This window comes from Hypanus sabinus, chromosome 3 (genome assembly GCF_030144855.1).
Source record: "Hypanus sabinus isolate sHypSab1 chromosome 3, sHypSab1.hap1, whole genome shotgun sequence".
Taxonomy (NCBI): domain Eukaryota; kingdom Metazoa; phylum Chordata; class Chondrichthyes; order Myliobatiformes; family Dasyatidae; genus Hypanus; species Hypanus sabinus.
In genome coordinates, this window is record NC_082708.1 from 17,336,658 (window position 1) to 17,345,580 (window position 8,923).

The 8,923-nt window shown below is 44.0% G+C and overlaps 1 protein-coding gene across 1 annotated transcript in view; it reads left to right on the forward strand.

The window, feature by feature from the left end:
- The first annotated feature begins 1,233 nt into the window (after window positions 1-1,233).
- The window catches only part of LOC132390718 (P2Y purinoceptor 8-like), a 67,416-nt gene continuing 59,726 nt past the window's right edge, over window positions 1,234-8,923 (forward strand). Inside the window, exon 1 of the mRNA XM_059963272.1 lies at window positions 1,234-1,363. The gene's annotated coding sequence lies outside the window, so the exon portion shown is untranslated. The remainder of the gene's footprint in view (window positions 1,364-8,923) is intronic.

The following is an 8,923-nucleotide window of genomic DNA, read 5'->3' on the forward strand; positions in this document are numbered from 1 at the left end:
CCACTCTCTTGCCTTCTCCCTTACTATTGCAGAACCTATCGACCTCCATTTTAAATATTCCCAGTAACCTGGCCTCCACAGCTGTATGTGGCAATGAATTCCACAGATTCACCACCCTCTAGCTAAAGAAGTCCCTCCTCAACTCTGTTCTAAAGGGATGTCTTATTCTGAGATTGTGCCCCGTGGTCCTAATCACCACCATTCTCTCCAAGTCCACTCTATCTAGGCCTTTCAATATTTGGTAGGTTTCGATGAGATCTCCCTTCCCCGTTCTTATAAACCCCAGCGAGTACAGACCCGGAGCCATCAAACATTTCTTTACGTTCATCCTTTCATTCCGAGGATCATTGCTGTGGATCCTCTCTGGACCCTCTTCAATGTCGGCACATCCTGAGAGGCCGCAGTCGGTCAGGGTTGACCATGGATGTTACATCCTAGCTGTATAGATACGCAAGCCAGGACAGTACAAGCCGTTGCCCGTGTAGCCGAGCCCACCCCCCTTCATGCATCGAATGAACCCAAAGGAATGACGGAGACCGATACCAGCACCGTCGCAGGGGTTGCCGGCCGGCACGGAACTCAACATAGGACTGCGCAAAGACTCCCCAAAATGCTGAAAACAATGGAAACCACAGATAAAAGCGGAAAATGTTGTCGGTACAGACCAGGCAACGGGAACATCAGATGCAATGTTTCAGGTCATTCCGAGCGTATGAAGCGTCGGAACCCGAAGCTTGGATGACAATTTAGGTGCCGGACCAGATTGAAAAGGCCAGGGTGTCGGGGCCAGAGGCGAAGGATGGGCTGGTTCAGCTCTGCGCTGAACTAAGAGTCTGGGGGCGGACTCTCTGTGAACTTCAGTGGTTTCTCGTGCTAGCAAGTTGGCTTACGTTTTGATGGCAACCGCTGAAATCAGCGATTCAGCAAACATCCTTGGAGAATTATGGGCAGAGCTCAGGAGAACGGGGTTGAGAGGGATAATAAATCAGCTGCGATGGAATGGCGGAACAGATTCGATGGGCCGAACGGCATAATTCTGCTCCTGTGCTTTCCGGCCTCTAAGTGGACGGTCGAGTCTTCATCTGTTTTTTTTTCCCCGCCCACACAGGAGGTTTAACCAAGGCTCTCCTTCTAACACATAAGGCGGTGAGGTAGTTCGTAGCTCCTCCCAGCAGCCGAGATTGTCCATCTTCGATTTGTCTGAACTGCTCACAATCTCTGCTCGATTGTCAATGTGTCGGGTGTCAATGTGATATTATTTTTCTATCCCGACTACCTGTCCGACTCGCTCAATAAACAGCCGGGAAAGCAAACCATCCGAACAGCTGTCTGAAGAGAAGTGTACTTGACATTGCCAAAGTCGGTAAGCCCTTTTGTTTAATTAAAACGACGCGATTTTGTGGCGTTTCGTACAGTGCGGGAGTGTAGGACCAGAGAGCCCAAGCTCAGAGTTGTTCAATTAAAACGGAGCTGAGGCGGAATTTCCTTAGCCAGAGGGTGGTGAATCTGTGGAATTCATTGTCACATACAGGCTGGAGGTCAAGCCATTGGGTATACAGTATTTCAAGCAGCGATTGACAGCGTCTTGATTAGCAAGGGTATCAAATGTTACGGGAGAATAGGGTTTGCGAGAGATAATACATAACTGATGATGCAATGGCGGAGCAGTCTCGATGGGCTGAATGGCCTAATTCTGTTCCTGCGTCTTACGGTCTTATGGAGTCCACCTTTTGGGCCGATAACCTTAATGAAGACCTTTAGTTATTCCCCTCCATAGATGCTGTTTGACCTGCTGAGTTCATCCAGCATTGTGTGTGTTACTCTGGATTTCCAGCGTCTGGAAAATGTCTTGTCTTTACGTTTTGCTATATTTTTGGTTTTATATAAAATATATTTCCATAGAGGTATAACGGGCATTTGTACACCACGAGTTTGTGCAGGTGTGCACGCGTGCATTTATGTGGTATTTTGTACAGACTTTTACGTGCATATGCATATGTTTATACTTAGCCCTTATGTGATTTTGGATACTATGTGTCGATGTTTCTAATCCGGTAACAAAGACCTATGTGTCTGAATATGTGCTTACAGTGCGCTCTATTGTCTAAAAGTCTGTCTGCACTTGTGTGTATATTTTTCGGCGTTTATTCGCAGCAGACGCGTCAAGTGATCTGGCGACTCTGTGGGGACCTGGTTTGACTGGGTTCCAGGTAACTTGCCCTGCTTCTCCCCCCGCCCCCCTTCCTGGGAATACGGCCTCGGAGAGACGCGGGTTTGATGAACTTTTAAAGGTTCGATCTTGTTTAAGGTCTTTTTCCAGTACACAAATATAAAGGAGAACGAAATAATTGTTACCCCGGATCCGATACAGCACAAAACACACACACGATAAGATAATGAGTTCAATAATAAAAACACAGTAAATATAAATTGATAGGATAGCTTTTATACTTAGATTGATTGGATGTACATAAAGACAAGCGGAGTCAGCCCCGGCGGACTGGACGGATGAGTCCAGAGTGAGACACAACCGCGGTTCTGCATCGCTGTGTAGTCGGCGAAAACTATGGCCATACACTGCAACCGATGGAAACCCCAGCTGTGATGACTCATTGGGCCCGGTCATACGAGTCGAGAGATTGGAACTGGTTTGAAAGTTGCCCGCAAAGATTTTCTGTCATCGTCGGCCACGACAAACCACCACCAAAGTTTGGAGATTTGAGGTGGGAACTTGTACACTGATTTGGTCGAGCGCCTTGTTATATATTTAATGAGAATTTTAGTTATCAAGGCACCACCATTGTGCTTTTTTTTCGGTGTCTTTATATTCTGATGGATGAAGCAGGTTAGGAAAGGGGGAAAGATGAAGATTGCTCAAAAAGGAATAATAGAACCAGAATCAGTTTTAATATCACTGGCATAAGTCGTGAAATTTGCTAACTTTACAGCAGCGGTACAATGAAATACATGGCATCTATAGAGAAAAAAATCGGAATTACAGTAAGTCTTTTAAATTGTGTATAAGCTGATAAGAGGCATTGATCGCGTGGGTAGTCAGAGGCTTTTCCCCAGGGCTGAAATGACTAGCACGAGAGGGCACAGGTTTAAGTTGCCGGGGAGTAGGTACAGAGGGGATATCAAAGGTAAGTTTTTTACACAGAGTGTGGTGAGTGCGTGGAATGGGCTGCCAGCGGTGGTGAAGGCGGACATGATAGGGTCATTTAAGAGACTCCTGGACAGGTACATGGAGCTCAGGGCTATGGTAACCCAAGGTAATTTCTAAGGTAAGGACATGCTTGGCACAGTATTGTGCTGTAACTTTTGTATGTTCAGTTAAAATAAGTAGTGTAAGAAAACATAAAATTAAAAAGTAGCAAGGTCGTGTTCAGGGCTTCAAGTCCAATTAGGAATCCCATGGCTGTTCCTGGATCGGGTTTTTTACCTCCTCCCTGAGGTTTTCAATGAGGACAGGGTGTGGGGTCTTGAGTGGTGGGGGTTCTTAATGATGGACGCCGAATTCCTGAGGCGCCGCTCCCTGAAGATGTCATGAATACTACAGAGGCCACGGAGCTGACAGAATACTATCCACGGTACACTTGTAGAAGTTTTCGTGTGTTTCAGGTGACAAACCAACTCTCAAAATAGTATGCAAACTGCAATCTTTTATTAGAACTCCGCATTTTTAGCCTTTTCAGATTTTAATTTCCAACGGCTACTTCGGGAAAGTTGAGTAGGGTGTTTAATGTTGAGCGATCACCCACCTGAATTTAAAAAGAATTAGTTATTTATAAAGTCAAGGAGAGATACAGCATAGAAATACCCGTATGTGTGAATTAAGTAAGTTGTGCAAAGAGAGAAATCGAGAAAAAATAGAGGGTAAACTATAGTGAGTAAAAACCCTCTTGATTTTCGGTTTCAGCCCGAAACGTCGTCACTACCTCCTCCCTTAGGTGCTGACTGGCCTGTTGAGTTCTGCCAGCATTTTGTGTTTTTACTTTTTTTTAAATAGTGAGGTTGTGTTCATGGATTCATTATCCATTCAGAAATCTGATGGTAGAGGGGAAGAAGTCGTTCCTGAGGCCTTTAGTGTGCGTTTTCAGGCTCTTGTACCATCTTCTTGATGGTTGTAATGAGAAGAAGGTGTGCCTTGCTTATGGGGGTTCCTAGTAATGGTTGCTGCCTTTTTCTTTGGGATGTGGGAGAAAACTGCAGCACCCAGAGGTGGTCACAAGGAGAACGTGCAAACTCCACGCAGGCAGCACCAGAGGCCGAGATTAAAGCTGGGCTTCTGCAGCTGAGAGCTGGCTGCCCTACCAGCCCAGACACTCTGCAATAAAGGAAGTTCCTGTGGGGGTGGTGGTGGAAATATACTTAACAGGTCAGGCAGCATCAGTGGAGAGAACTGCTTCCAATCCAAGAGCCTTTCCTGTTCAACAAACATAAGTTTATACTTTTGAAGTCGGAATCAGTTGCAGTGTGTCATGAAATTTGTTGTTTTTGTGGTGGCATTACAGTGCAAGACAAAGTAATTACTATTATCTACAATAAAATAAAATAAATAGTGCAAAAGAGGAATCATGAGCTAGTGTTCACGGCCCAATCAGTGATCTGACAGTGAAGCGGAGGAAGCTGTTCTTCAAAAATTGAGTGTGTGTGTTCAGGCTCCTGAACTGTACCTCCTCTCTGATAGTAGGGTGCTGGTAATGAGAAGAGGGCACGTCCCAAACATGACCACAAGAGATTTGCTCTACACTGTCAGGATAGATCTATAGAGCCTCTCAAAAGCAGAGGTGGAGGAGTATGCCTCATGATCAACTCTTCATGGTGCACAAATATATCAGTGCTGTCCCAATTCTGCTCACCAGACCTGGAATATCTAGTGGTAAAGTGTCGTCCTTTTCACTGACCACGGGAATTCTCTGGGGTTGTGCTGGTAGTAGTTTACATTCCACCTCAGGCCAATGAAAATCAGGCTTTAGATGATCTGAGCAAGGGGATCAACGTGCACGAAACAGTGCACCCTAACGCCTTCACCATCGTTTTGGGAGATTTTAACCAGGCCAGTCTGAAAAAAAATCTCTAAGCAACTACCATCAACAGATCACTTGCAATACCAGAGGAAACACCACACTGGACCACTGTTACACCACCATCAAGAATACCTACCGTGCTATTCCATGCCCTCACTTCAGGAAGTCTGATCACCTGGCTGTACTTCTACTCCCTGAGTATAAGCAGAGACTGAAGACTGCAGCAGCAGTGAGGACCAAGAAGGTTTGGACAAGGGAAGCTCAAGAGACCCTACAGGACTGCTTTGAATCTGTGGACTGGACTGTATTCAGGGATTGATCATCAAGTCTGGTTGAGTATGCTGCAGTTGTTACCGACTTCATTAAAACTTGTGTGGATGATTGTGTGTCCACAAAAACTTACTGTATTTACTGCAATTTTCGGTTTACCAATGATGGATAATAATCATTTATCTGCTTCATCTCAATGAATGATTGCATTTGTTACATTAATAGCTAGAAGATCTATTTTATTGAATTGGAAAGAAATTAATCCTCCAACTGTATTTCAGTGGTTTTCTCAAACTATTTCTTGTTTGAGTTTAGAAAAAATTAGAAGTGTGGTTTTTGATCCTTCAGTTAAATTTGAAGCAACTTGGAGACCTTTTATTCAACATTTTCACATGAGTTGAATTGTCTTTTCCTAAACCTTACTTATATTATCCTTAATTAATTGGATGGAGGTTCGGAGTTATTGGCACTACTGTATATGTACTTAATATTATTCAATGGCCCATGTTGGTTAGTGTTTTTTTTCTTGTTTTTTTTTCTCTCTTTTTTTGGGGGGGTTTTTCTTTTTTTTTCTCTTTTTACTTCTTTGTTCATTAATGTTCTGAGTTTGAGAGGTTATATATTTTTACTATTACATATCTGAATGTCTATTTAAACTATTAATTATGTACTCTCAAACATTTTGTATTCATGTTTCATTTATGTTTGTTTAAAACTAATAAAAAGATTTAAAAAGAAAGAAAAGAAAAACTTACTGTACATTCCCAAACCAAAAGCCATGGATGAGCCAGAAGGTACGTCATCTGCTGAAGGCTAGATCTGTGGCATTCAGGCCTGTACCAGAAAACTAGGTATGATTTGTGGAGGGCTATTTCAAGGGGCGAAGAGACAATTTTGAACGAGATTGGAGGTGATATCAGATGCACGGCAACTCTGGCAGAGTCTGCAAGAAATTACTTCTTACAAACAGAAACCCAGTAGTATGAATGGTAGCGATGCTTCACTACCAGATGAACTCAACACCTTCTACGCACGCTTTGAAATGGAGAACACAACTACAGCTGTGAAGATCCCTACTGCACTGATGACCCTGTGATCTCTGTCTCAGAGGCCGATGTTAGACTGTCTTTAAAGAGAGTGAGTCCTCGCAAGGCAGAAGGTCCCAGTGGAGTACCTGGTAAGGCTCTGAAAACCTGTGCCAACCAACTAGAGGGAGTATTCAAGGATATTTTCAACCTCTCACTGCTAAGGGGAGAAGTTCCCACTTGCTTTAAAAAGACAACAATTATACCAGTGCCAAAGAAGAATAATGTGGGCTGCCTTAACAACTATCGATGGTAGCACTCACATCGACAGTATTGAAATGCTTTGACAGGTTGGAATTAACGTTGTGAACCTATGCTGCACTCCCTCAATAGCAAGAATGTCCTTCCTCAAATTTGGAGACCAAAACTGCACACAGTACTCCAGGTGGGGTCTCACCAGAGCCCTGTACAGCGCAGAAAGACCTCTTCACTCCTATACTCAATTCCTCTTGTTATAAAGGCCAGCATGCCATTAGCTTTCTTCACTGCCTGCTGTACCTGCATGCTTGCTTTCATTGACTGATGTACAAGAACACCTAGATCTCATTGCACTTCCCCTTTTCCTAGCTTGACTCCATTTAGATAGTAATCTGCCTTCCTGTTCTTGCCACCAAAGTGGATAACCTCACATTTACCCACATTAAACTGCATCTGCCATACATTTGCCCACTCACCCAACCTGTCTAAGTCACCCTGCATTCTCATAATATCCTCCTGACATTCTACACTGCCACCCAGCTTTGAGTCATCAGCAAATTTGCTAATGTTACTTTTAATCCCTTCATCTAAATCATTAATGTATATTGTAAACAGCTGCGGTCCCAGCACCAAACTTTGCAGTACCCCACTGGTCAGCCTGCCATTTCAAAAGGAACCCGTTAATCACTACTCTTTGTTTCCTGTCAGCCAGCCAATTTTCATACCATCTGCTAAATGTGATAAAATACCATCTACAAATTTGCTGATGATACAACTATTGTTGGTAGAATCTCAGATGGTGACAAGAGGGCGTACAGGAGTGAGATATGCCAACTAGTGGAACAGTGCCACAGCAACAACCTGGCACTCAACGTCAGTAAGACAAAAGAGCTGATCGTGGACTTCAGGAAGGGTAAGACAAAGGAACACATACCAATCCTCATAGAGGGATTAGAAGTGGAGAGAGTGAGCAGCTTCAAGTTCCTGAGTGTCAAGATCTCTGAGGATTTTATAAATGACTTGGATGAGGAAGTGGAGGGATGGGTTAGTAAGTTTGCTGATGACACAAAGGTTGGGGGTGTTGTGGATAGCGTGGAGGGCTGTCAGAGGTTACAGTGGGACATTGATAGAATGCAAAACTGGGCTGAGAAGTGGCAGATGGAGTTCAACCCAGCTAAGTGTGATGTGGTTCATTTTGGTAGGTCAAATATAATGGCAGAATATATTATTAATGGTAAGACTCGTGGCAGTTTGGAAAATCAGAGGGATCTTAGGGTCCGAGTCTATAGGACACTCAAAGCAGCTGCGCAAGTTGATTCTGTGCTTGAGAAGGCATATGGTGTATTGGCCTTCATCAATTGTGGAATTGAATTTAGGAGCTGAGGGGTAATGTTGCAGCTATGTAGGACCCTGGTCAGACCCCACTTGGAGTACTGTGCTCAGTTCTGGTTACCTCACTACAGGAAGGATGTGGAAACCATAGAAAGCGTAAGAGGAGATTTACAATGATGTTGCCTGGATTGGGGAGCATGCCTTATGAGAATAGGTTGAGTAAACTCAGCCTTTTCTCCTTGGAGTGAAGGAGGATGAGAGGTGACCTGATAGAAGTGTATAAGATGATGAGAGACATTGATCATGTGGATAGTCAGAGGCTTTTTCCCAGGACTGAAATGGTTGCCACAAGAGGACACAGGTTTAAAGTGCTGGGGAGTAGGTACAGAGGAGATGTTTTTTAACGCAGAGAGTGTTGAGTGTGTGGAATAGGTTGCTGGCAACGGTGGTGGAGGTGGATACGATAGGGTCTTTTAAGAGACTTTTGGATAGGTACATGGAGCTTAGAAAAATAGAGGGCTATGGGTAAGCCTAGTAATTTCTAAGGTAGGGACATGTTCGGCACAACTTTGTGGGCCGAAGGACCTGTATTGTGCTGTAGGTTTTCTACGTTTTTATGTTTCTATTATCTAACCTGGTCTCAACATATTGATGTAGTCATAAAGAAGGCAAGACAGCAGCTATACTTCATTAGGAGTTTGAAGAGATTTGGTATGTCAACAAATATGCTCGAAAACATCTATAGATGTACCGTGGAGAGCATTCTGACAGGCTGCATCACTGTCTGGTAAGGAGGGACTACTGCACAGGACCTAAAAAAGCTGCAGATGGTTGTAAATCTAGTCAGCTCCATCTTGGGCACTAGCCTACAAAGTACCCAGGACATCTGTAGGAAGTGGTGTCTCAGAAAGGCATGGCCAATATTAAAGACCTCCAGCACCCAGGGCATGCCCTTTTCTCACTGTTACCATCAGGTAGGAGGTACAGAAGCCTGAAGGCACACACTCA